The sequence below is a fragment of the Vulpes lagopus genome, chromosome 20 (assembly GCF_018345385.1).
Source record: "Vulpes lagopus strain Blue_001 chromosome 20, ASM1834538v1, whole genome shotgun sequence".
Lineage (NCBI taxonomy): Eukaryota > Metazoa > Chordata > Mammalia > Carnivora > Canidae > Vulpes > Vulpes lagopus.
The window spans coordinates 10157545-10184112 of NC_054843.1; the positions used below are offsets into that span (position 1 = coordinate 10157545).

The 26568-nt window shown below is 45.0% G+C and overlaps 1 protein-coding gene across 3 annotated transcripts in view; it reads left to right on the forward strand.

Annotated features, from left to right (window-relative positions):
• The window catches only part of RCAN1 (regulator of calcineurin 1), a 96377-nt gene that overhangs the window by 9697 nt on the left and 60112 nt on the right, over positions 1 to 26568 (forward strand). Inside the window, exon 1 of one of the 3 annotated variants that reach the window (XM_041734998.1) lies at positions 21920 to 22092. The exons of the other annotated variants lie outside the window; for them this stretch is intronic. The gene's annotated coding sequence lies outside the window, so the exon portion shown is untranslated. Of the gene's footprint in view, positions 1 to 21919; positions 22093 to 26568 lie in introns of those variants that run through there. 3 annotated transcript variants of the gene reach the window in all.

Consider the following 26568-nt stretch of genomic DNA (forward strand, 5'->3'; position numbering starts at 1 on the left):
TGAAGAAAGTATTTTTATCTACAGGAAACTGAGGTTCAGATGAGTTACAGCTCTATTCTTCTTTCAGCCATTTATTTGTACTTAACGGATGTGTCTGAGTGCCTGCGGTACATCAGTGACAGCCCTAGTGATATTCTTGTGCTCAAGCAGAAGGCAGGCCTGGGCACTGGAGCCAGGGAGCCCTGGATTGGAATCCTGGCTCCATCGCTTCACTCACTCACTCACTCACTTGGTCATTCATTCATTCAACAAATATTTACTGAGTGCCTGTTCTGAGCACTGTGCTGGTTGTGGGACCAGCCACGGGATCCCAGGTGAGTCTGTCCCCCTCCCTAGGCCTGGCGTCCTCAGCTGCAGAATGAAGACAGTAACCACCCTACCCCACAGCCACGGTGAAGTCAGCCTGAGGGGACACACAACGAGTGACACACACCATCCTTTCCTTCACGGGGCTCACAGGCTAGCAGCAAAGACACAAAATTAAAATTTTAAATTCTGTGTGTTATGGTAAATATAACCATAGTGCTTAGGACTAAAAACAAAACAAAACAAAACAAAAAAAAACACGTCCTTGGGCCAGTTATTCAGCCAAATGTCAGTTGCTTCGTCTCTAAAGTGAGCAGGTGAATTGAATAATCTCTGTAAGGTCATCTCTGGTTCTCACCACCGTTTGGCTCTGCACCGTTCAGTCAGTAGAGCCCAGCCCATTTGCCCCAGGCTCCTGGGCACCCCCACGTGGCAAATCAGACTTTTCCAAGTAGCAAGTTGCCCAAGAAGAGAATTTCTCTAGTGTGAATCCAGTTCTCTTCTACCCAGCTTTCCAGCCTTCCACCTGTAAAGAAGACAGAGCTTGACCTCAACCCATCCTAGGTTTTCAGCTGTGACTCTCTGACAAAAAGACAGGTGACCAAGAGGAAGACAGTTATGTGTGCAGTGCACGTCACAAGGGAGAAACCTCAGCGAAATGTAACTGGGCTTGTAAGTCCTCTTGAACAAAGACCAGCAGAGGAATGACAGGGCAGAGAAAAGCCATCTCAGGCTTCCCAGGGCAGCAAACTACAGGAAAGGTAACTATGTGGGAGGAAGCTAACAGGGTAAGGTTGTTTGCAGACTCCTCTGGTGCCTTCTCTGGGCTGATCAGGGTCTGGAGTCCTCTCCAGCAGAAGGAGAATTTATGTCCTGCCTTTAGGCAGAAAAAGGGGGAGAAGATCATTTATTCCTGCCTGTGCCCTTAATTGCCTTCAGCTCAAAATAACCTTTATGTCAAAGGGGATGTTTGGGGGTGATAGATTCTGGTTCCTTCACGCCCATACTCCTGCCTCCTGTCCTGCCCTGGTCAGCAGGAGGCCTGTCTGCTAGTTTGTAGCCAGAGCGTCTCACTGACTCCAGCATCGATTTTGTCCAGTTAACATTTGAGGGTTTGCCAAACACAGCCTCACAAAGCCAGAACATGTATATGAAAATTTTTTAAGCCTCTTATTTACTGGGGACTTTTTCAAATCCTCTGATGGTTATTACTTATGAATAAGGTGACAATATGTCCCATTTGCATGTCTGATTTATGCCTGTCATCCCGGGAAAGTCAGTAGTAGTACCCCCTCTGACTCTTAAGTTTGGATGATAAAGGGTAGAGTCATTACTTATACGATTAATGATTAGCATCCCATTTGTTTGGCCCCATTTGTGCCACGTATTGTATGTACATTATTTAACCCTTCTTACAACCTTCTAAGATAAATACTATATTTGCCTATTTTATAGAAGAAGAAGCCTTCCTTCCGCCTTTGCAAAACGGAGCCCATAGCCTCCACAGCAACTGGGCAGCTGACTGTGGGCACTCTCCCAGAACCAGGGCAGGAAGGGCCCTCAGGCACATACCTTGCATTTCTCCAAGGAGGAATCAAGGCTCAGAGAGGGGATGATGTTTCCCCAGGGGTGCTCCCTGGATATTGGCGAGAACTGGAACAGGTCTCCCTGCCCCCTGCCTACTGGTGTTTATACTGCTCATTTAATTCTCTGTTTTAAAATGTCCTTTCCTCTTCCACCCCTGCTCCACCTAAAAGAACCCAGAGCAGAAAAATAATGAGGAGGACAGCTAGAGTCATCAGCCAGGACAGGCTTAACTTAGGGGGCTGACAAAGAGAAGGGCATCTGGGGCCCCCTCTGGTTGGAGAGGCAGAGAGAGCTTTGCCCCAGCGCTAATCGGGCGCTGCTGATCATACCAGCTCTGGCCACCAGGGGGAAGTAACTTCGCGTATGTTCTGTGGGAGCCTCCCCTGCGGGAGGTTGACTTAGTCTTTAATTCAGGCAACGACACAGACAGTGCATTTTCAAGCAGGAAGACGTCACGCCTGTGCTGCAAAAGAAGTTATTTAAAGATAAGTTAGTAGTTGGAACTTTCAAGTGGAAAGACACCACCTCCCCTTCCCCTGGAAGACCAAGGCTGTAAGCCACCTCCCTGAGCGGCTCCTTCCCTGCTGCTGGGCAACATCACCGCCTTTGGAACAGGAAACACAGGGGCATGTGTTCACCTACAGCCGTGGTCCTCCTACTGCAACCATGCCTGGTACCAGTTTGTGACTTCCCCTGCCCTGTGCTCAGATTTGCAATTTGGTAGGACTATGACTCAAATGATTAGCATAAAGATACACAAAGGGAACTCAGTTGACACAAACACTATTTCAGAGATATTGGGAGTTTTCTGAGCTGGCTTCAGATATTGAGACTACTTAAAAAATTTTTTTGAGAGAGAGTAGGGGAGAGAGAGGGAGACAACACCAGCGCAGGACCCGATGCAGGGCTGGATCTCAGGACCCTGAGATCGTGACCTGAGCAAAATCAAGAGTTGGGCCCTTAACTGACTGAGCCACTGCAGGCGCCCCTACATAGACTACTTTTAAAAGTAAAGCAGATAGGTCCCCAGACCTGCACAGTGGGAGGTGTACTCTCACATGGGAGACCCTGTCCTGGGATGGTTCCAGAATTACCTACTGCTCAGGCTACGTGGTGATAAGTGTTCTGGGCTGGAGTGGGGATTCTCGGGAACTCAGATTTTGGCCCTGTCCATGCATCCACCTTTGTGTCCTAAGCTGCAGATCTTGGACAGTGATAGAGACCACCTCAGGTCTGGGTCAGTAGTCTCATAAACTCCTTTGCATCCCCTAAAAACAGGGGCATTTTCACCCATGAGAAAATTCACTAGGTTGTTGATGAAGTATCTCTGGAAGATACTTGCAGATGTTCGGCAATATCAGGGTTGGTTTGTACCTGTAGCTCTCTTTCTAGCATAGCTCAATCTAAGGTGTAGCCTTCCAACTCAATATCTCTGTTTATCCCAACACAATATTTCTAGAATGTTTTCTTTTTTTTTTTTAAGATTTTATTTATTTACTCATTAGAGACAGAGAGAGAAGCAGAGACATAGGCAGAGGGAGATGCAGGCTCGATCCCAAGATCCCGGGATCATGACCTGAGCTGAAGGTAGATGCTCAACCACTGAGCCACCCAGGTGCCCCAAGAATGCTTTCATTTTAAAAATTGGTTCTGAATTTATATATTTCTTTGAAGTGGTCAGTAAATTTGCAGGGGACTAACATTTTGGCCCTAATTTACTCTGTTCTGTCAAGTATTTCTTCTTGACCTATATTGGGAAATACTGTTAATCAACAAGATAACTTCGTAACCTTCATGTTTTGAGTATCTCAGTTCTGCAGAGCAAGCTGGGGGAAATGACCTGGTCCTCAGCATGGTGAGCAAGCCGGAGACCATGGCGTGAGTGAGGTGGGGTGACAGGTAGGAAGGCTGCATGCTGAGGGATGACTCCCTGCCCTTGCTGGAGGGGCTGTTCTGCAGAGGACAGAATGGAGCCTGGCGTGCTGGGCTAGCAGCCTGGAATGAAGCTGTACCATCGGGCCACCTCCAGGGCTCTGGCTGAGATTCTGAGCCTCATCTTCAATCTGGGAAAGGAGGGTGGGGTGGTGCATTCACTCTTCCTGGATGCTGTGAGGCAGTGTCTGGGATGGTATCTGATGGCAGGAGATATTCCAAAATATGTGTGTAGTCTTTAGCAAGGCCCCCGTTTTAACAGCAATGAATATATCATTAGATGATGTTCAATCCTGGGTTGCCATTTTAATTTTTGTTCATTTATTTCATTTTCCTCCTTCACTTTCTCTATGAGATACCACAGGGGCCACCTTGGCAGGATCACCTAATTACAGTTTCCCCAGCTACTTGTTACTCATCTTACTTGTATGGCTCAGCTGAGGGTGGAAATGTGCAGGGCTGTGTGCACTTAATACCCCTAAGTGTTCACCCTCTTTCATGGGCATATAACCCACCTTGCTTTCAAGTCGTGCCTGGTGAACGGTGTTAGATGTTGGGGCTGGGAGGGGGAGCCCCAAAACCAAGTCAGCCTGAATTCAGATCCCAGCTCTGTCAGCAATGGACTATGTGACCTTGGGCAAGTAACTTTTTTGTGCTTTGGTCTCTTTGTTTTTCAAATGGGTAATCAGAGTACCTACCTAACTCACAGGTTTGTGACCGTGGGGAACAAGGGCAGGCCACCCCCAAAATATGCCACTTTGGCATACTGATTATTTTAAACAGAAGTTATGTAAGAGCCAACCTGTGCAGGAAGGACACTCCTCACACCCTCCTCTGTCCCCCTAAAAGCAGGAAATAAGCCTCCCCTGCGGAAGGTACCCTCCCTGTACCGGGAGGTGAAGAGACAGCCTTATCACCAGAAATAAATTCAGGGCCAAGAAAGCTATATAAATAACCCTGTTACTTTTTACTAACTTACTACCCCAGCCCAAATTCTGATTAGAGTTTCTTACTAATTGAAACCCCTAAAGTCAAATCTTATTTATCTTGTCAATTCCTTACAGATCTATTGTCTCTTTGTCTAACAAGTATAAAAAGTCTGCCTTGGTCATTAGTTTGGGTCTCAATCTCATTATGTGGCCTATGTGCACACATAATAAAACTTCATGAGTTTTTGGGGTTTTTCCCCCTCTCCTATTAATCTATCTCATGTCAACTTAATGTTTAGTCCAGCTGGAAAACCTTAAAAGGTAAAAGAAGAGTTTTTCCTTCCCTAAATAAGGATGAGAGGAGAGCATATAAATTGTTAACCTTAAAACTGTCAGCATTACATGTCAAGTGTACTTCAATTTAAAAAATAAACAGTAGTCTCTAGGTAACTAAAAATAAATAGAGTACAATAAAGCCATTAATTAGTTCTTTTACCAGCAAAAATGGGTTGGTCAGGAATAACCGAATTGCAATCCCAGGCAAGCAAGTGATGGAAACATTACAGGCAAGTCTGGAGAACAAAACAGAAGAATGCTCGTTTCCAGAAGAGAGAGGATGTTGAGAGAGATGCGTAAACAACAACAAAAAATCCATTGGCCTGAACTGGGAGTTCAAGTGTAGTGGATTCTCGTTGGCTGGGCTGTGATCATCTCTCATTGGCTGAGCAGTGATTGTCTCTCATTGGCTGAGCGGTGATTGTCTCTCATTGGCTGGGCTCTGACTGTCTCTCATTGGCTGAGCGGTGATTGTCTCTCATTGGCTGGGCTGTGACCGTCTCTCATTGGCTGAGCTGTTGCTGGGCAGGGAGAAAATTCTTCTTCTTCCTATGAGGTGTTAGAGTAATATGCTTGTACAAGGTACCACTCTCCCAGCAATTGACAAGAGGTAGGATGTTAGCTCCCCCACTTCTGGCTTCCCATCTTAGTGAGTTTTTCTTTTCTTAATTTTCACAAAATAAAGTGCTAACCATAATACCAGGCTCCAAGTAAATGTTTGGTACTCGTTAGCAAGTTCATTAAAATTATTAAAATGCAGATATTAAAGTGTTGCTCACTATTTATCCTGTGCCTAGGACAGTGCCTGCCACGTAGTAGGCACCTAATAAATATTAAGTGCAGCAGTAGAAATAAGACACATAAAAATGAAAGTATTGCTCTTTGAAGTCCATTAAATGTTAAGCCTTTTCTTCCCAGGAGTTGCCCACACATGTGAGCACGTGTATGAAATTAACAGGCCGAAGAGCCCCATGCGGGACTCAATCCCAGGACCCCGGGATCAGTACCTGAGCCAAAAGCAGACGCTCAACCACTGAGCCACCCAGGTGCCTCTAGATAGGCATGTTTTAACATGAAATGAGCTCTGCTACAAAGCTGAAAACAAGAAACTAAATGCTTTATCAAAATAAATCTCAAATAAGATAATGGATATAATAACCATTAGCTCTAAAGCATAAGATCATTAGTGCTGCTAATAAGAAATCCTAGGCTTCCTGGCACAATTAAAAAAAAAAATCTGTAGTTGAAAAATAAATACATGTTTGCTGGGGAGGCTTTCCCTGTCTCTTGCCCTCCATCTCTTCTTTCCTTTCTCTCTTGTTCTCTCCCTTTTCTTTCACTGTTCTTAGAATGCCTTTTAGGAGACATACGCATCTTTTCAGAAATTTACTGTCATCTGCTAACTCCATTTATTGCACCAGCCAGCCTCTAGCACCCTTGGTAGAAGGTGGCTGGTCATTTCTTTGCCAGATCTTGTCCCTAACAGGGCAAAATCAGCTTGTGATCTTATCTCTGAAGGCTGCCCTGGTTTCCATTAGACCGTGCCAGGAAAGATGACCTTCCTTAATGAAATGCATGCTGTCTGCTTAGTACTCAGTGGCCTGCTGTGCTTTTAATTAAATGAACCAGTCTTTAAAAACTTTATGTTATCCCCGCAGCAGCATGTCACCCACCACTCTGTCCCCAAATCCAGTAATTCCAGATGATTACATGATAGGGCAGCACCCGTGGGGACCGAAGGTTGGGCTTTAGAGCTGTGGGATCTGGGTTCATATGTCTTAGAGCCAGATCTCTGTGATTTTGGTCTAGGATAACTCACCCCTTATCTTTCTAGCCAGAGAGCACTGCCGTTATAAGTTGGCTTTAGCAAAGAGTTGACACACCATTGTGTTAGGTCCACAGTGTGCTGGTGTAGTGGTATTTAATGGCATTAGGGAGAACTTTCTGAAGAGCACAACTCATAATAAGTACACTTGCTGAGTGCCAACCGTGGGTTATTACATTTGTCTAGATTGCTGTTTGATTTGAAGAGTAATTTATTCTAGAAGTAATATTGGGGGCGGGGCTGCCTGGGTGGCTCAGTTGGTTGGGCATCTGCATTGAGCTCAGGTCATGATCACGGAGTCCTGGGATCAAGCCCTGCGTCAGGCTCCCTCTGCACACCCCTGCCTCCCTCTTATGCTGTCTCTTTCACATAAATAAAATCTTTTAAAATAGGGCAGTCCTGATGGCCCAGCGGTTTTGCGCCACCTTCTGCCCGGGGCGTGAACCTGGAGACCCGGGATCGAGTCCCACATCAGGCTCCCTGCATGGAGCCTGCTTATCCCTCTGCCTGTGTGTGTCTGCCTCTCTCTCTTTCTCTGTGTCTGTCATGAATAAATAAATAAAATCTTAAAAAAAATCTTTTAAAATAAATAAATGTAATACTTGGTTGTAAAAATGAATAAAAGCATTTACTAAAAGCTCCCCATCTTCTTCTCTCAACCTATTTCTTAGAGAGAGCCTCAGTTAAGTTTTATGTATACAATTTCATACATTTCTATGCCTGTATAAACATGCATGTTGTGTACATGAAGAGATAAATGCAACTAATATATTTATACAGTATCATACTATACACACTCTTTTGCCACCCATCTTTTTAAAAACATTTTGGACATCTTTCCAATATCTCTGTGCATTTCTTTTGGTGACTACCTGGCATTCCATTATAATAAGGTAACATTTAGCCAGCAATTCCTATTGTAGACGTGTTGTTTTCTAGGGTTTTTTCCCCCCATTATAAACACGGCAAGCAATTCCTTATACATATCTCTTTGTTTACTTGTGTAAATAGGTATGTGAGTTACATTTCTAGGAGTAGAATTTCTGGATCAGAGGGCAGAGTGATATTGATAGCTACTGCCAATTTGCTCTCCAAATGTTTATACTAATATATATTACCCCCTGCACTGCATCTCTTTCCCCACATTCTTGCCAACAAAAGGGACTATAAATCCTTTTGGATCATTGGCCAAGATCATTCAGAGGTGAAAAATAGCGTCTTTTTGTTTGAATTTGTTTTTCTTTGATTTAGATCAAGGCTGACCATCTTTATGCTTATTGATCATTTGTTGGTTGTTTTGTTGTTCTTGTAAATTGATCGTTTATCTCTTTTGCTACTTTTCTGGTAAGCTTTTGGACTAGTGAATTTGTAAGAATTTCCTGTATATTAAAGGAATTGGTATTTTATCACATATATTGCGGACATTTCCCCCAGTTTGCCATTTGACTCTATGTGGTTTTTAACAGAAATGTTTACTCTTGGGCAGCCCGGGTGGCTCAGCTGTTTAGCACAGCCTTCAGCCCAGGGCCTGATCCTGGAGACCCGGGATCGAGTCCCATGTTGGGCTCCCTGCATGGAGCCTGCTTCTCTCTCTGCCTGTCTCTCTCTCTCTCTCTCATGAATAAATAAATAAAATATTAAAAAAAAAGAAATGTTTACTCTTTATATTTGTAGTAGAGACATAGCAGTTTTGCCTTTCAGTCTTCTGGGTTTGTCTCATTCCTACAGAGTCCCTTCCTGGGCCAAGATGTATAGGAGTATGTTTTTTTCTTTTTCTTTCTTTCTTTTTTTTTTTAAGACTATTTTTTTTAAGTTTTTATTTATTTACTCATGAGAGACACACAGAGAATGAAAGAGAGAGGCAGAGGGAGAAACAGGCTCCATGCAGGGAGCCCAACGTGGGACTCGATGCCAGGTCTCCAGGATCAGGCCCTGGGCTGAAGGCAGGCGCTAAACCGCTGAGCCACCCCGGCTGCCCAGCATGTTTTTTTCCTAGTACTTTTACACTTTATTTTTGATGTTTGCCTTTAATTCATGGGATATTTTGGTATAAGGAGTGTAAGGTAGGTTTCTGGTTTTCTTTTTTGCATGTGTCCTATGAGTTCCAAATCCTATAGATTTGAAATACACCTGGATGGCTAGATATACTAGAATCAGAAGTCTGCTGTTAACCTTTTTGTCCATTTCTGAACCAGTTTCATGCTACTGTACTGAAGGTGGTCTTACCTGGTAGCCCTCGTTTAACAATGAGTCTAATTCTCTGCCATTCTTTCAGTATTTATTTTCCTGGCCAGTATCATTTGCTTATTCTTCATGAACTTTAGAATCATTCATTCTGTCACTTTCAAACTGTCCTCTACCCCCTACAAATAATGAAATAAGAAATGCAACAACCAAACCTGTTGGTATTTTGGTTGCTCTGGGTTTATACTAAGGGAATATTGGCATCTTTATTCAAAGCATAATATTCATTATGCTTCTATGATGTTCTACTTCTTTGGGCCATCTTTATGCCGCCAATACATTTCATTGTCTTTATACAAATCCTATCACTTTTAGCTGGTATTCAGGTTGTAGATTCTTGGGTATAAATATTTTTTATGTAAAGTTAAGAAATGTATTAAAATATGAGCTCGCTTTTCCTATTATTCTGATTTTTACTTTCACATAAAGGAAATTGTTGTTTCTGTGTATGAACTCTGTGACCAACCACCATACGAAAACCTCATAGCTTCCAGGAGGCGTTCAGTGGATTGTATTGCATTTGCCAGATGTAAAATCATATCATCTGTAAATAGTGAGGCTTGCCATCTTCTTTACAACACTTGTGTTTTATTCTCTTGGCCACATGACACTCAAACAATACTTACAGTGGTGCCAGGTGGCATCCTTATCTCGGATCCAGCTTTTAAGAGGAGTATTCTCATGTTTTACCATTGGCCATCACCTCGGTGTGGCAGTGTGGTATTTTAACTTACCTTGCAGGTGTCTTTAACAAATACTTTCCTGTTCTAGACCTAATTGCACACAGGAAACACCACCAGCACTCTCATGGCTTTCAACTAGACTCTGACCGGGCACTCAATTCTCCTTTTAATGAAGGGACCTGAAGAATGTTCTATGAACTATATGTCACCGTCTGCCCAGTCTCGACACTACCCAGCGGAACTTTGTGTTGATGGAAAAGGTTTCCTATCTGTGCTGCTCAGTATAGCAGCCACTGAGCCACTGAGTATTTGAAATCTGGTGGATATGACTTAGAAACTGCGTGTTTAGTTTCATTTCGCTTTAATAACTTTAAATTGTCACATGCTATTGAGCACGTAAAATGTGGCTGGTGCTACTGAGGAACTGGATTTCTTATTTTAAGTTTAAGTAACTTTCATTGAAATAGCCCCACTTGGCTATTGGCCACAGAATCCAGGCTGTATGGTTCTGCCTTCATATCATGAAAGGACAGAGCTCTAGAAATCACCTGGTGGCCCCTCAGTGTGCTCAGAGAGGTTGTGATTGGCCCCAAAACTCACAGCAAGTGCACGACTACACTACCATGTGATGCCCAGCCAGGCAATTTGTTCTGGCCTGGAGCCTGTCCCACCATGCCTGACCCCCTCGCCCCCCTTTCCTCCTCACTTCCTGTTTCCCTCCTTGATGTGACAACCACATCCGGTAGTGTGTGTGCAGACCAACAAGTGGTCAGTAAACATGCCTGAGCCCCGCTGACTCTGTCACCAAGTGGGTTGACCTAGGGGCCTGTGCAGTTGGCGAGCTTCAGCTGAGTTTCCTTGCTCTGCTGTGCAAGGGGGAAGGGTAGTGCAGCGGGTCTGGGCCTGGCCCCTGACCATCCAGGGCCTGGGCCTGGCCTCTCTGCAGGTGGGGCTGAAGGCACCACGAGGCACCCTGTTCCAGCATCCACAGGAGATGCTCGTACTGGGCCCTTTCGATCCAAATGGATTTTTCTAGTCTTTTTCTACGAGATTGTAAACATCTGTGCCTCCAGCAAGACAGCAGGATGTTGCTCCTACCCCCGTAACTAATCTGAATCTGAACTGAAGGGAACTCATGTCCTGTGAGCTGGAGAGTTGGGGAAAAGCATAAAGAAAGGAAAGCCAGGGCATCTGGGTGGCTCTGTGGTTAAACATCTGACTCTTGATTTTAGCTCAGACTGTGATCTCAGGGTTGTAAGATCAAGCCCCAGAGTCTTCTCCCTCTCGCCCTATTTGCTCATGCTCTTTAAAAAAAAAAAAAAAAAAAAAGGAACCCCGTGGCTCCAAGCACAGGGTTGGGTCTCCCAGTAATGAAGAAACCACAGCAGTGCTCACGAGTCACTTAGAACTTTTCTACTTGGGCCAACCCTGTCCCTCTTATCCCAGGGCTTTCCTGGGCAGTTACTTGGGGCCACAGATGGCATTCTCCTCAACTTTCCCTTACCACCAGCCAGTCATTTGCATGAAGCTTGAGTGACCTACCCCACAAAGAACTCTTCGCTTTCTCTGGCCAATGGAAAGACCCTACACTCACATCTGAAGGTCATTGGTCAGAGCTTAGCAGTGAGAGTGCCAGCTGCTCACTCGCAGTGTGATTTTGGGCAGCTCGCTCACCCTCTTTGTGCTCACCCTCTCTATGCCTCGACTTGCTGGTCTGGAAGTTGGAAATGGCCACCTTGTGGGTAAGGCTGAGTCTGTAGCTGGAAAGTGCTCAGAAGGCCTGGCTCACCAGTATGCCCTCCACAGAGATAGTTCTTCACACAGGTGACCACTCTCCCTGCTCCGGGGGCAGGTGACCTCCAGGCTCAGTCCACCTCTTGCCTCTCAGTGAGAGCTCTCCATGCAGACATATTTGGGAGCGGGGCCTGTTTATGTGCAGATGGCTGCACCAGTGGCCCCCAGGGAGGCCCCTTTCCTGGCTGGATCACATGCATGTCTTGGCTTGGCAGAGTGGCAGCTGGTTTCTGACAGCCGGCTCCCTGGACCCTTGGGATGGCTTGTCCAGCACCCGTGATCCCACTGGAGCTGTCAGGACGCCAGCTTTCAGGCCTATCTGGTCCAGGCAACCTGTTGGTTTGGGGAGTGATGCCATTCCAACGGCCAGAGAAAGAGCTTGCATGTCTGAACCTGCGTGCCAGTTGGGAAGTCAGCTCTCAGGTAGGAAAGGGAGCCTCCTCTTGGGAGTGAGCAAACCTCAGCATTTCTGTTTCTCCACATAGGTTTCCACAGTGGCTGAGATGACCGGGCCTGCCTGCAGAATCTGGCCTTCGGGACCCATTCCCCAGACACTGGAATTTGTGATGAGTAGATGAGTTGTGTTCACTCTTAGCAGAGTCAGTAATTTGCTAAAAGGTCAAACTCAGCTTGATCAGAACACAGAATTACTAGGATTATACCTCATAAGGAATTACTATTCCTTATGCCCCAGTTGTTCCTTTCTCTCCCTCTCTCTCTCTCTCTCTCTCTCTCTCATGGTCAGACAAGAGCCTTGGAGAGGTTAGAAACTAGGCAATTCCTCTCCCCCTTTGATGACCCTCTTTCCCTGCCTCCCAGCACATCCCAAGAAGGAACATGGCTGTAAAGACTTTCCCCCAGCCTTTCACTCAGCATCTACTACTACATGCCAGTCCCCACAGCAAGTGTGTGCTTAAGTAAATGCTTCTAGAGTGTTCTGTGCCAGGCACTGTTGTACATGCTTAGAAATGTGTGGTCTTGTCTGACCCTCACGCAGACCCTGTGAGAGAAGAGCTGCTAGCGTGCCTATTGTTCGGATGGAGTAATAACCGAGGCACTCGGAGGGGAAGTCACTGGCTCTGTGTTGCACAACTAAGTTGGAGGAGAGGCAGGAATTGAGCCCAAGCTGTTCTACTGCAGAGCCAGGAGCGCTTAACCGCTGCCCCTCCTGCCTCTCCACTCTGGTCCCTCATCTAGGCTGATGCCAGCATCCCTGTGAGGTGCACACTGCTATTCCGTGAGGCCCTGGAGAGGTCCTGTGTGTGCCGGTGGCTGGCCTGGGATTCAGAAGCAGCCCCCAGGGTCTTGGCTCTAAATACTACTGTTCCCTGTGCACCCGGCTGCCCATCCCTCATTGCCATCTGAGCCCCTGGCCTCTGCCTCAGCCCCTGCCCTCACCTTACACCCAAGTCAAATGCAGCTGACGGATTCTAGGGGGCTCGAGGCTCCTCTTCAGGAAACATCCTCTTCTTTCACAGACTCTGTAACTGCAACATCATGCTATCTTTCCACATGCTTGTTTACTGGTCCTGCTTCCTCAGAACAGTTCATATCCTTTGCCTGATTCAGTGATCGGACTGTTTATTTTTAGGTAGGTCTAGGGTCAGGGCAGAAATTCCTCTAATCTTATCAATCGATCTGTAACATTTTGGTGCCTTTTCTGTTATGTAACAGTTGTGAACATAATCATTTGCCCATCGTGCTGAATAAGAGCATTAAGAGTGCAGATGTCACCCATCACCCAGCCCTCCAGCCTCAGAACAAAAAACAAGCGTAAACTAGAGAGTCTTTCCTATGCATGTCTGCCTGGGGCAGTGGTCGCCCAGGGCATAAGCCACTGTTGTAGTCTGTACACCTGATCCTTGAAGGCAGGACGGTACCTGGTTCGCCCTGTACCCCGACCTAAACCCGGCGTCCAGGAACCTTCTATCGGTGTCTGTCCAGAGAATGACAGTGGGCCGCTCACATATATTTGGTGGGAAGGGAGACCCAAGAAGCCAGAACCTAGCCCAGCACATTCATGAAGAGAATGCCCACAACAGTTTTCTTCTGTGTTCTAGATATTTACCTAACCTATTTGCTATTCTGGAAGCTGTGCATATCCTTGGTCTGTACTTGACTCAGCAGCCAGAGGGCTCCTCAGCCCCACCATATAACCCAGGAGGACCCAGTGCCCCCATCTCTTGGAGGCTCTGTGTCATTTCTAAAGCTGGCATGATTGTTTCATTTCAGACTGCCTCATGCTCCCTCCCCGGCCTGAGAGAGAGACCTGGTAGGCTTATCCTACAGGAGCGTTTACGTTCTCAGTACATGCAGAAGATAGCAGACCTACTCTCTTGGTTAGTATCCCTTTGAAACATCTCTAAGAGAAGCTTGTGATTCAGGGTGACACCTCAGCCCACGTCATAAGCCAAATCTTATTTATAACTATTCAATTATTTTATAATTTGTGACAGTCACTTAGAGGGAGGGCTGAGGGACAGTGAGCTTAGCATGTGGGAAAACTAGGTTGTGCCTTGCCTGGCAGTCATAGGCACTTTGCAAGCTTGTGGTGGACGGCTTGAGGGCCGATTAGTATGATGTCAAAACACATGAAATTGCCAGTATCTGAGCATTTTTCACCTAAAGATCTTGGTGCTTCACTCTTACGCCTCCATCTGTGATCAGGTTTCTCGTTTGAGACCATCTCCATTACCAAAGCAGGATTGAGAGCAGCATATGAAGTCCTAGTATATACAGACTGGGGTCAAATTTTAATCTATGTAAGTAAAGATTTAGGTCATTTCAGAGTGAAGGCCACCAACATTTATTTATGATACCGCCCAGTGTTGGTGTAGAGTGGCGCCCATGGGTCTTCTGTGTACTGAACCCCTCCTGACTGCCCAGAGCCCAGGGCCTCATCCTCTGTGTCATCATGTTCCCGTGTACACTTAAGAGAAACAGCTCTATGATCGATTCCCACGTTCCCCTGGAGCTCCAGTTAAATCAAGCCATTGCGGCTTTCCTGTCATTGTAGATTGATGTCTCCATATTAATCACCAGAGTACATAGAAGTTCTATAGGAAAATCTGGTCAGGGACAGATGGCCTCAGCCAAGAAGTGTTTTTGTTGTATTTTGTTTTGTTTTTCATGGAATCAGAAAACACAAATAACAGATGATTGGCTGCTATTCACTTTTTAAGGCTGCATAAATCAGGCCCTTGATAAATGGCTCTATTCTTACAGACTTTGAATCTTGGTGTAGAACAATGGCAGGCATCTGGATGGCCCCAGAAAGGTGGCTTGGGTGAAAAAGGAGGTCAGGGATTTGTGTGGGTGTGTGAGAGAACAAGTGGTCCCATTATACTGACTTGCTGTCTAATCCTAGTGCTGGGAAAACGGGATTTCCTCCCTCTGCTTGAACTTAATCACCTCCTGACCAGCGTTTTATTTGGTAGAACAGCAGCCTAAACACTGATCCTTGGGCTTTATCAAATCTTTTTTTAGCCAATCAGAGGACAGTGTCAACAGGGTGTGGGCGCGGGTTCGGGTGCCATCGTCCTGAAATAATGCAGCAGGGCTGATGTGGGAGTGGGCCCAGCAGGAGAGCCACATGCCACTGGGGCCACAGGGGGTCCTGACTCCCAGGGGCGCTGTGAGGCCAGACTCCCCTAAGCAATACTTCTCCCCGGAATGCAGGTTGGGATGTGCATGATGAATTGGGGTAGTTTCTCAGGTTTCCGGGCTCCCCATCGTTTTTCTTTTATCTGTCTAAACCCAAACAGAGGAAGATTTGGTAGAGACGGTGGGATCCGACTAGATAGATGGCCATTTTGGTATCAGCCTGACAATGATAGGACCTGGCTTGTGAGGGTCTCGAACCCTTTAGATGCATCAATTAATCAAATTGGAATTTAGTGGCGGTTTTGTCTTGCAATAGTCATGTTTGCAGCTAAGCTTTGATTTCCATCCCCTTTATCCACACCCCCCAGGGGTTCACTGCCCTGGAGTTTGCTGTGTCCAGGTAGCTGGCCAGCCCCCTTTCCCTGCCTGTGTGTGTCCCCCAAGGTCCCACCCCAGGCCTTTCTGCTTGCTCTTCGCTCCTCCTGGCATAGTTTTTGCCCAGAAGGCCATTGCTGGCTTCCTTACCTCCCCTGGGCTGTGGCTCAGATGTCACCTCCCCAGGGAGATGGTCCCTGGCCGTCTTAGTTCAGGTGTACCCCCTCCTCTGTACCTTCTGTCCCATGCACAACACTGTCATCCCCCCAGGACACTTCTCACCCCACAGGACACACTGTGTGCTTTTATTTATTTATCATTTATCATCTACCTCTTCCTTCCAGACTGCGAAGTGCATGCGGGCGAGGTTGGTTTCATTTTTGTTCCCAGAGCTATGCCTGGTACACAGGAGGTGCCCAAATAAATATTTATCAAATGAGAAAACGAGTCCTTCCTGACAAAGATTCACGCTGACGTGGGCTGGGGAGCCTTCTGGAAGTGAGGACTGGACCCAGGTTCTCACTTGATTCCAATGCTTTTCACAAGGAAATAGTTTTTCTGGGTCCTGGCAGGTTTCTTTTCTGAACACTATACAAGCATTGCCTGGACACAGATTATAAAGGTACAGCTTAGAGGCACTTGGGTGGCTCAGTCGGTTAAGTATCTGACTTCGGCTCAGGTCGGATCCCAGCATCCTGGGGTCAAGCCCCACATCAGGCTCCCTGCTTCCCTCCTCTCCTCCCCAATCATGCTATGTCGGTTGCTATCTCTGTCTCTCTATCTCAAATAAATAAATTAAATTAAATTAAATAATAGTAAAGTTACAGCTTGATGGGTTGTTACTAAACAAAAAATCCATGTTGCCCCTCAGATCAAGACAGAGAATGTTGTTGTGTCCAGAATTTTCTAGGCCATCTACCTAGTTGTTCTGATGCTTTGATCGGCTAGATACACTTTATCTTTCAACAAGGGCATAGTTTTACTTCTCTGTGAAGTTCCTGGCTTCTCAAACATGTCTCCTCATGTCTTTGTGACCTTCCTTCTGTGGCCTTGCACTCAGGGATTGCCACGCTCGTGACAGATCAGCTCTGAGGCCTGGCTGCACCTTAGGAGGGGGGATGTTGGCTAAAATACAGCATCCTGGAACAGTGGAACCTTGTAGGTTCCTAAGTGCTGGCCGGTGCTGGGATGCACGAGCTTCCTGACCGTGGGAAGATGGGTCAGGATAATGTGGAGAAAGTATCAGTTGAAGAGATATGACTTAGAAAGGGGATTGAGAACATTTTTTCTTAGGTTTCTAGTTCTCATTCCCTTCCAGATCAGATTGCTAACATTAATGCCCTCTGAGGTGTATTCATTAAGCATTCCTTTCTTTATTCATTCAGTTGTTTATCCAACAGATATTTATTAAAATCTCCTGGCAATGTACATAGACCCAGGAGAAAACACAGCAATGTCTCTGCCCTCCTGGAATGTACATTTTCATGGAAGAGACAGATATTTGTGAAGTGTATTAGTGATAGATTGTGATTCTTGCCACGAATAAACCAAACAGGAGCCTGATAAACAGTAACAGTAGGCACCCAGTAGGGCCCCAGAAGGTCTCTTGGAGGAGGGGACATTTAAACTGAGGTCCAGGGGCTCCTGGGTGGCTCAGTCGGTTAAGTGTGTGCCTTTGGCTCAAGTCATGATCCCTAGGGTCCTGGGATCCCGTCCCACATCGGGCTCCCTGCTCAGCAGGGACTCTGCTTCTTCTTCTCCCTCTGCCCATCCCTGCCCCCTTCCCCGCTCATGCTCTCTCTCAATATCTCTCTTTCTCTTTCTCTCTCAAATAAATAAATAAAATCTTTTTTAAAAAGTTAAAAAATAAACTGAGGTCTGAAGGCTGTAAAGAGCCAGATAAGGTCCAGGCAGACGTGGGGGCTGGTACAAAGGTCTCTGGCAGAAAGAGTGTTCACCCAGGAAGCCAGTGTGAACAGACAATAGTGAGCAAAGGGGAAATGGGTAAGTATTAAAAAGTCTTTGCTGGACATCTGTATTAATCAGAGTTCTCAGTGGGGCACTTGACAGGATGAGCACTGGGTGATATGCTATATGTTGGCAAATTGAACTCCAATAAAAAAAAAAAGTAAAAAAAAAAAAAAAAAAATCAGAGTTCTCCAGAGAAGCAGAACCAAGTAAGAGATATATGGATGGATAGATGGATAGATGCAGAGATACGTAGATATATAGATATATGAAACAAATTCCCTTTCCTGTATATATGTAATATGAGTATGTAAGTATATGATATACATACGAATATATATATATATATATAAATACATAAGCTACCTTAGATTAATTTTGCTTGTAGTTTTATATAAATGGAAACACGTTTTTCATTATTTGTATCTGGTTTCTTTTGTTCAACATTCTCCTTATGAAAGTCACCCAAGCTGCCTGTGGTATGGGAGTCCTCCGGGGAAACAGATCAACAGGATGCGTATATTTATATATAGAGAGACTTACTTTAAGGAATTGGCTCATGCAATTATAGAGACTGGCAAGTCCAAAATCTGTAGGGTGGGCTGGCAAGCTGCAGACCCAGGGTTGAGCCGATGTCACAGTTCAAGTCCAAAGAGGATCAGGCTGGAGTCTCAAGAGAGACCCAGTGGTGCAGTTCAAGTCTGAAAAAGCCTTTTGTTGCAGCATTTATGCTTGCTTGGAGGAGGTCACTGTTTTTGTTCTACTCAGGCCTTCAGCTAATTGGATGAAGCTCACCACATTAGGGAGAGCAATCTGCTTATTCAAAGCTCACCAGTTTAAATGTTCATCTCATACAAAGACACCCTCACAGAAGCATTTAGAATAATATCTAACCACATATCTGGCCACCATGACCCAGCCAAGTTGGTTTATTAATGTTCCTAAAGAGCCAACACTAGACTGTTAATTTTTTTCTATTGTATATTTCTTTTCTTTTTTTTTTTAAGATTTTATTTATTTATTTGAGAGAGTGTGGGGGAGAGCACAGAGGGAGAGGGAGAAGCAGACTCCTTGATGAGCAGAGAGCCCAGTGTGGGGCTCGATCCCACAACCCTGAGATCGTGACCTGAGCCAAAGGCAGATACACCTAAACAACTAAGCCACCCAGTGCCCCGGTATATTTATATATATATGAAATCATGATTTTTAGTCTTTTCCAATATATGCCTATAAGGCTATAAATTTCTCTCTACAAGTGGCTTTTGTTGCATCTTTCAAGTTTTGGTATGTCGTATCTTTATTACCTTTTACTTCCAGATATATTCTGATGTCCATTGTCATTTCTTATTTGACCTGTGGATTATTTATAAGTACATTGCTTTGTTTACAAATATTTGGGGATATTCTAGTTATCTTTTGTGTCATTGATTTCCAGTATAATTCCACTATGTGATCAGAAAACACTGTCTCAGTCCCTTGACATTTTTCTCAGACTTGCTTCATGGTTCCACAAAGAGCTAGTTTCATGTACACTGGAAAAGAATGTTTGGGTTTTGGGGAGTTTTTTTTTCTTTTTTAATGATTTTATTATTTTATTTTTAAAATTTTTTTTTAATTTTTATTTATTTATGATAGTCACAGAGAGAGAGAGAGAGAGGCAGAGACATAGGCAGAGGGAGAAGCAGGCTCCATGCACCGGGAGCCCGACATGGGATTCGATCCCGGGTCTCCAGGATCGCGCCCTGGGCCAAAGGCAGGCGCCAAACCGCTGCGCCACCCAGGGATCCCTTTTTTTTTTTTAAATTTTTTTTTTAATTTTTATTTATTTATATTATTTTATTTTTAAGTAATTTCAAAACCCAGCATGAGACTTCAATTCACAACCGTGAGATCAAGAGTCACACACTCTACCAGCCGAGCTAGCAGATGCCCAGAAAAGAATGTATATTTTGTACCTTGTAGGTGCACTGAACAACAACGTATAGTCAATTGGGTTAAACTTGTCATTTGCATTGTTCATCTATTGCCTTACTGAGTTGTGCATTCATCATGCTGAGAGAAGTGTATTAAAATTTCCAGTTATGGGGACACCTGGGTGGCTCAGTGCTTGAGCATCTCTCTTTTGCTCAGTTTGTAATCCTGAGTCCTGGGATGGAGTCACACTTTAGTCTTCCTGCAGGGAGCATATTTCTCCCTCTGCCTATGTCTCTGCCTCTCTCTCTGTGTGTGTCTCTCATGAATAAATAAATAAAATCTTTTTAAAAAATTTCCAGTTATGATTTGGATGTTTTTCTCCAATGCCTACTCTTTCCTCACCTCCCCCATATATATATTTATTTTTATATACATATATTTATTTATTCATATAAAAGATATATATATTTTTTTATTTTTTAAAAAATTATTTCATTATTTCATTATTTTCTTCCTTCCCCTAATTTGTCTATTTTACATTCCTTTCCTATTCTCTTAGTGTTCCTCCTTAGTAGTTGCTCTGGAGTACAATATGCATCCTTGACTTAATAAGGTCTGTCTGATAAGAGTTAGAAAGTAGAAATAATATCTTAGCATGGGCTGCTTCTGTAGCTAATGTATTATTCTGAAAATGCATGTAAATTTGCTTCTTTTTTTATGCGTATCAGTAAGGTTCTTAAAGACCTCTTACAGCTGTTAATGTTATAATAATAATAACCAAAATGAATCAAAAGAGTGAAACTAGAATCTTACATAGTCTTTAGAAATTTTTCAATTCTTGAAATTCTGCTAATTTTTCCGGAAAAAAAGATAAAATTCATTTAAAATAAGAATTATTTATAAATTATTTTTGTAGTAATCCAAGTACACAATTTTATTTTTTTTAATATTTTTAATTTTTTTAATTATTATTTATTTATGATAGTCATACAGAGAGAGAGAGAGAGGCAGAGACACAGGCAGAGGGAGAAGCAGGCTCCATGCACCGGGAGCCTGACGTGGGATTCGATCCCGGGTCTCCAGGATCGCGCCCTGGGCCAAAGGCAGGCGCCAAACCGCTGCGCCACCCAGGGATCCCCCCAAGTACACAATTTTATAAAATTTTAGAGCATTGCCCTTTCTGTCTATAGAACGGGTGTCTGTTAGATGCATATCAAAGCATGACTCTCAGGTAACAGATAATTCTTGTTTTTAGTTCCTAATGCCACACATTTGCATTTGTGGGGACTAGCAGTTAGTGTGCATTTAATTTTGTCATTTGGATTCAAGATGCTCTTAGGAAACCTCTGGCAGAAGTCGGACGTAGAAAATGCACAGGTTTCTTTTCAAAAAGACTGGCACCAGGCAAGCAGGTACATGCTTCTCTGCAAGGTTTGAAGAAGCCTGGCCTATGAGCTCTTTCTAATTTGTAAGCACCTGACCCAAAGTCAAAAGCAACTTATGATCTTTTCATTATTTACCTCTTTGGGACTGGTGTCCTCTGCATCCTTTGTAATCTTCCCCCGACCTGTCCCTAATTACGCCACATCACGTAGCAATTTGATGCAAACCTCAATAGGTGTTAGTATCAACAAGATTGTGTTTCATAGGGGAATGTAACTTTCCACTGCAGTCAGCGACGATGAGTCGACTGGTACAAGAAACCGGTTCTCGAGAAGGATATACTTGAGGAGTTATTCACAAGAACAGACTATAATTAAAGCTTTATTTTTACAAAGGAGATTTTTTTTTTTTTTTTTTGCCCTTGGTAATGTCTGTTTTCTTAGATTTGGTAGAAGCATTTGGAAAGAGAGATACTCTGGTGTTGGAAGGCTTATCTTTCATTATTATCTTTCTTTGAAGTTGTTTGGCAAATTCACTCGGAATGAGACAATTTGGATATTTCTAGCTAACCGAGTTTCCGATTTCCTGTTGGATTCTTAACATCTTCTGAAGGTGAGGGAGGGATTTTAACAGAGATTACTTGAAATAAAGTGTGATATTTTCCTGCCTCCAGCATACAGGTAGAAGTAAAGCCAACACATTGTTGCGTGAGGACAACCAGTAGGCTGGGGCCTTCCAGGTGACCAGGCTGCCTTTGGCCAGCTCTGTCCCCAGAAGGAAGCAGGAGGATGCAATGCTCTGCAGCAGGAGGTTCAAAGAAAAGTTGTCCTCAGGTATTTAGGAGTAAACAGGTAGCTGTTGGTTAGATTTCATAATCCATATGAACTTTGAACTTTGCTCTGTGTGTGTGTGTGTGTGTGTGTGTGTGTGTGTGTGTGTGGTTTGTTTTTTTAATGGTCAGACTTCAGATCTCTGCAGTCCCTGATCCGGTCATGGGATCTCTGTAAAGTGTGGTTCTGTGTATCAACCTCTAGAGACTCAAAGCAAAATAGAGGCTCTTTGTATTGGGCCGCTGGAGCTGCTATATCAGAGTACCACAGAGACCGTGTCCTCATCGCCCACCATTGACTTTCCAACAGTGGCAGAGGCTGAAGTCCAAGGTCAAGCTACTGACAGATTTGGCTTCTTCTCCTGAGTTCTGTCTCCTTGGCTTGTGAGTGGCTGCCTTCTTTGCTGTGTCTATGTATAGTCTTTCCTCCGAGTGCACCTATTTGAGTGTATCCTCAGATTTTTTTTTTTTAAGATTTTATTTATTTATGCATGAGAGACACACAGAGAGAGAGATAGAGACATAGGCAGAGGGAGAAGCAGGCTCCCTGTGGAGAGCCCGATGCAAGACTGGATCCTGGGACCCCAGGATCATACCCTGAGCTGAAGGCATGATTTTTGTATTTTTTAAAGTAAGCTCTATGCCCAGTCTGGGGCCTGAACTCAGGACCCCAACATCAAGAGTCACATTCTCTACCAACTGAGCCAGTCACACACCCCTCCTAATCTCTAGGTAAGCAGATACCAGTCAGACCGGATTAGGACTCACCCTTAAGAGCCTTATTTTAATTTAATTACCTTCCTAAAGGCCCTACCTCCAAATAGAGTCACATTCTCAGGTACTGAGAGCTCTTCAATATAGGAATTTAGGGGGGCGGGGCACAATTTAACCCAGAAGGCTATTAGTCTGTTGGTTACCAGGGACTAGGGGGTGTGGGCGAAATGGGGAGATGTTGGTCAAGGGCACACTCTTTTGATTTAAGAGAAGTAAGTCCTGGGGTTCTAATATAGAGAGCATGGTGACTAGAGTTAGTAATACTGTATTGTATAGTTGAAATTTGCTAACTGAGTAAGTAGATCTTTTTTTTTTTTTTGAGTAAGTAGATCTTAAGTGTCCTCACCAGACACACAGAAAAAAGGATAATGATTGTTATGTTAATAAGCTTGATTGTAAGAATCATTTCACCGGATCAATCTATAAATTCATCATGTCCTACACCCTGAATATATCAGATTTTTATCAATCAGTAGAACTGGGTGGGTGGGGGAGAAAAGTATCTGTAGGAATTTATTAGCACTCTTGTTCCTAAAACAAGTATCATGTTGTTCTCTGTTTGAAACTAACGATTCTGGACCCAATTCCAAGGTGTGTGTGGAGGATTTCGCCCCACACCAATCCTGAGACGCCAACTGGGTGTCGAACAATTCAACTCAATTCGGACACTGTCTACCTGGAGGTGGCATCCAATCGCACAGGTTGAGGTCTGTGTCCCACTAGACGCCGCCCCCCACTCCCATGCCCACACCCATACTCTTCAGATGCCAGTCACAAGTCCAGGTGGTTACCTGTGCTTCTGACCAACCAGAGGTGGGAACAGCTCCCTCCTTGGGTTTGATTCATTTGCTAGAGCAGCTCCAAGAGCTCAGAGGAACATTTTACTTACTAGACTACTGGTTTATTATAAGAGGATATCACTCAGGAACAGCCAGATAGAAGGGAGGCATAAGGCGAAGTATGGGGAAAGGGCCTGGAGCTTCTGGATCCCCTTTCCAGATCTGTGTGTCCACCAACCAGGAAGCTCTCCGAAGGCTGTCCTTTTTGGGTTTTTTGGAGGCTTCATTACATAGGCATGATTGATGAAATCATTGGCCTCCGGGCCCCCTCCCGGTCCCAGAGGTCAGAGGTTGGGGCTGAAATTTCCCACCCTCTCATCACAAGGTTGGCTCCCCAGCAACCAGCCCCCATTCTTAGGGGTGATCCAAATTCACCTCGTTAACATAACAAAGACACCTTTATGCCCTCATCACTTCCAAAATTCCAATGGATTTAGGAGTTCTGTGCCAGAAATGAGGACAAGGACCAGATATGTATTTCTTTCCTTTTTCTTTTTTCTTTTAGGATTTTATTTATTTATTCATGAGAGACACAGAGAGAGGCACAGACACAGGCAGAGGGAGAAGCGGGTACCCTGTGGAAGCCCGATGCAGGACTGGATTCCAGGATCCTAGTATCACGCCCTGAGCTAAGTCACTGAGCCACCCAGGTGCCCCCGAAATACATGTTGCTTATAAATCACAGTCTCATGGATACTCTTTAAAATGGCACCAACCTCCATCTGGCAGCCACAGCCAGCCCTGGTTCTAGAGCAAATGCCTCATCTGGCCTGAAAGGGAGCCGCCCTGTTGGCCTTTTGATAACAAATTCCGAGCTCAGCTGGGAGGTCACCGAGGAGGCCACTCTAATTCTGCGACCTAAATAGCAAGACACCTGCTTTACAGGAATGTGGCGTACCCCCTGGGAGGCGCCCTTGCCATGCACTCTCCCTGGACATCAGGCCATTTCCTGCTCTTCCTAGTTTTTTTATTTTTAGATTTTTCTTCTCATTAATACTCTGTTGAAACTGTCATGCTAGGTGTCCTGCTGGTGTTGAATACTTTTTTAGGGCTGTAAACAATAGAGACTTTTCATTCTGTGTGATTTGTCTTTCCTTCGTTAATGGCACTGCCTCCATCCAAGAATGGCTGCTGTTTCTCTTTGGGCTCCTCCTTCTCCATGATCAGAATTTAGTAAACGGAGAATGGAGAGGCCAGGGGGGTTGGGAAGGGTGGGAACTTCCTCTTCCTCCTCTTCTTCCATCTGAGGAAACTTTTCAAGTAAGAGGAAAGAGAGGGTATGAGTAATACTTTCTCAGATTGAAAAGATCGTTAAGGGGCACTGTCAACCCATTTTTTGACCCTCGGAGATGTTCACCTTTGTTTCCTGTTGTTTTTCTTTTCTTTTTTTCTTTTTTTGTTGTTTTTCTTTTCTAAGGCTATTTACTTATTTATTTATTTTAGTAATCTCTACACTCAACATGGGGCTCGAACTCACAACCCCGAGATCAAGAGTCCGTGTGCTCTTCTGCCTGAAGCAGAGAGGCATCCTTGTTTTGTTCCTTTAAAAAAAAAAAAAAAGATTTTATTTATTTATTTGAGAGAGAGAGAGAGAGAGAACATGAGCAGGGGGGAGGGGCAGAGGGAGAGGCAGAAGCAGACTCCCCACTGAGTGGGGAGCCTGATGTGATCCCAGGACCCCAGGATCATGACCTGAGCTGAAGGCAGATGCTCAACAGACTGAGCCCTCCAGGCACCCCTGTCCTGGGCTTTACTAAGGACTTGACTCCTAGTTTTCCTTACTGTGCCCAGTCCTGGAGCTTTTTGAGCAGGGCAGTCAGGGTCTTAGAAATGAACCGCATTTCATTTGGATGAAATGTTAGAATTGGTATTTGAACTGTAAGATAATCTTTGGAAAAAAAAAAATCATGAGAAACGCTGTTGGTTATTTACACTTTGCAGCTTGAAGGTATTTCCAAAGGGTCTTTCCCACCCAAGCCTAACACTTCTCTGAGGCAACTGGGCCCATCTCTAGAAGGACCTGGAACTCTGACTCACTGCTCAGTGTGTTTTTGCTTTTTGGCGAATTTTCTAGTGCTTGTCAAAAAGATATTTTTGAAGCTTTTTGGCCTGAATCCCCCCCTCCCTCCTCCTCACCAGTCTGGTTCACAAACATTGTCTGCGGTGCTTGCCATCTTGTGCTTTTTCTTGACTGGCTACCAGCTTCTTTATGCATCTGTCTAGGGACATGAGCCCAGGGAGGCTTGCAGGTCTTGGGTCTTAGACTCACAGCTCCTGGGGTTTGGATCCCTGCTCTGTGCAACCTCAGGCAAGTCGGGCAACCCCTCTGGGGTTGGATTCACTCCTCCATAAAGTGGGATGGATTCTGTGTGCCTCTTGGAACCTAAGGCCGCCCCAGAGGTAAGGGACCTAAGAAAACCATCAGGGCCCCCAGGGCAATCACCACACCCATCTCTCATCCCCTCCACCACCACCCCACCCTGCTCCCCTCCTCGTTCCCAGGAGCCCATCCAGTGCCTGCTTTTGCAAAGCACTGTCTTCCAGCAGCTTCGGGTTGCAGCACACAATCCCTGCAGCCCCAAGGACGTGACAGCATAATGGCCTGTCAAGTGAGCCACAGTGATCTTTGAACATGAGCCCCGATCTGATTATTCTTCGGTCATTCAACCCCAGGCAAGAATGGATTCATACTTTCCACTGCTGCCTGCGCCAGCCGGTTTCCATATCAGCCAGAGCCTCAGGAAGATGGAAGGACAGTCATTCTTTCCATTCGTGCTGACCCCGCTCGCTATCAGGCCTGAGTGCCAGCACGTTTAGCTCGAGGAGGCTGCCAAGTGCTGACCAGGCCGCGCAGGCCGGCTTCCGTTTCCAGCACACGTGAGGGTAGATAAGATGACTCTGGGCATTCTCACGCTGGACTCACCTTACCTGGGAAAGCAAGACGGACAGGCCGCCTCCTCCCTGCTTGGGAGGCTGTGGCCAATTCACTTGTATTTTGAGCCACTGAAGTAAGTGCAGGGCCGAGCCTTTGGGTCTGAAATTAATGCAGTGTGGCATCTCCCCCGACCCTGTTCCCTGATGCCTGCTGTGAACTGTAAAGAATCCGATTGATAGCAAATCCTGTGTGAATTCTTCCCTGGGAGAGAGATTGGGGGGGGAGGGTGTATTTCTATGTGATAGAATGGATAGGCGATTTCAAAGAAAACAAAACAAAATTCTTCTGCTCAGGGCCATTACTGAAAACCGG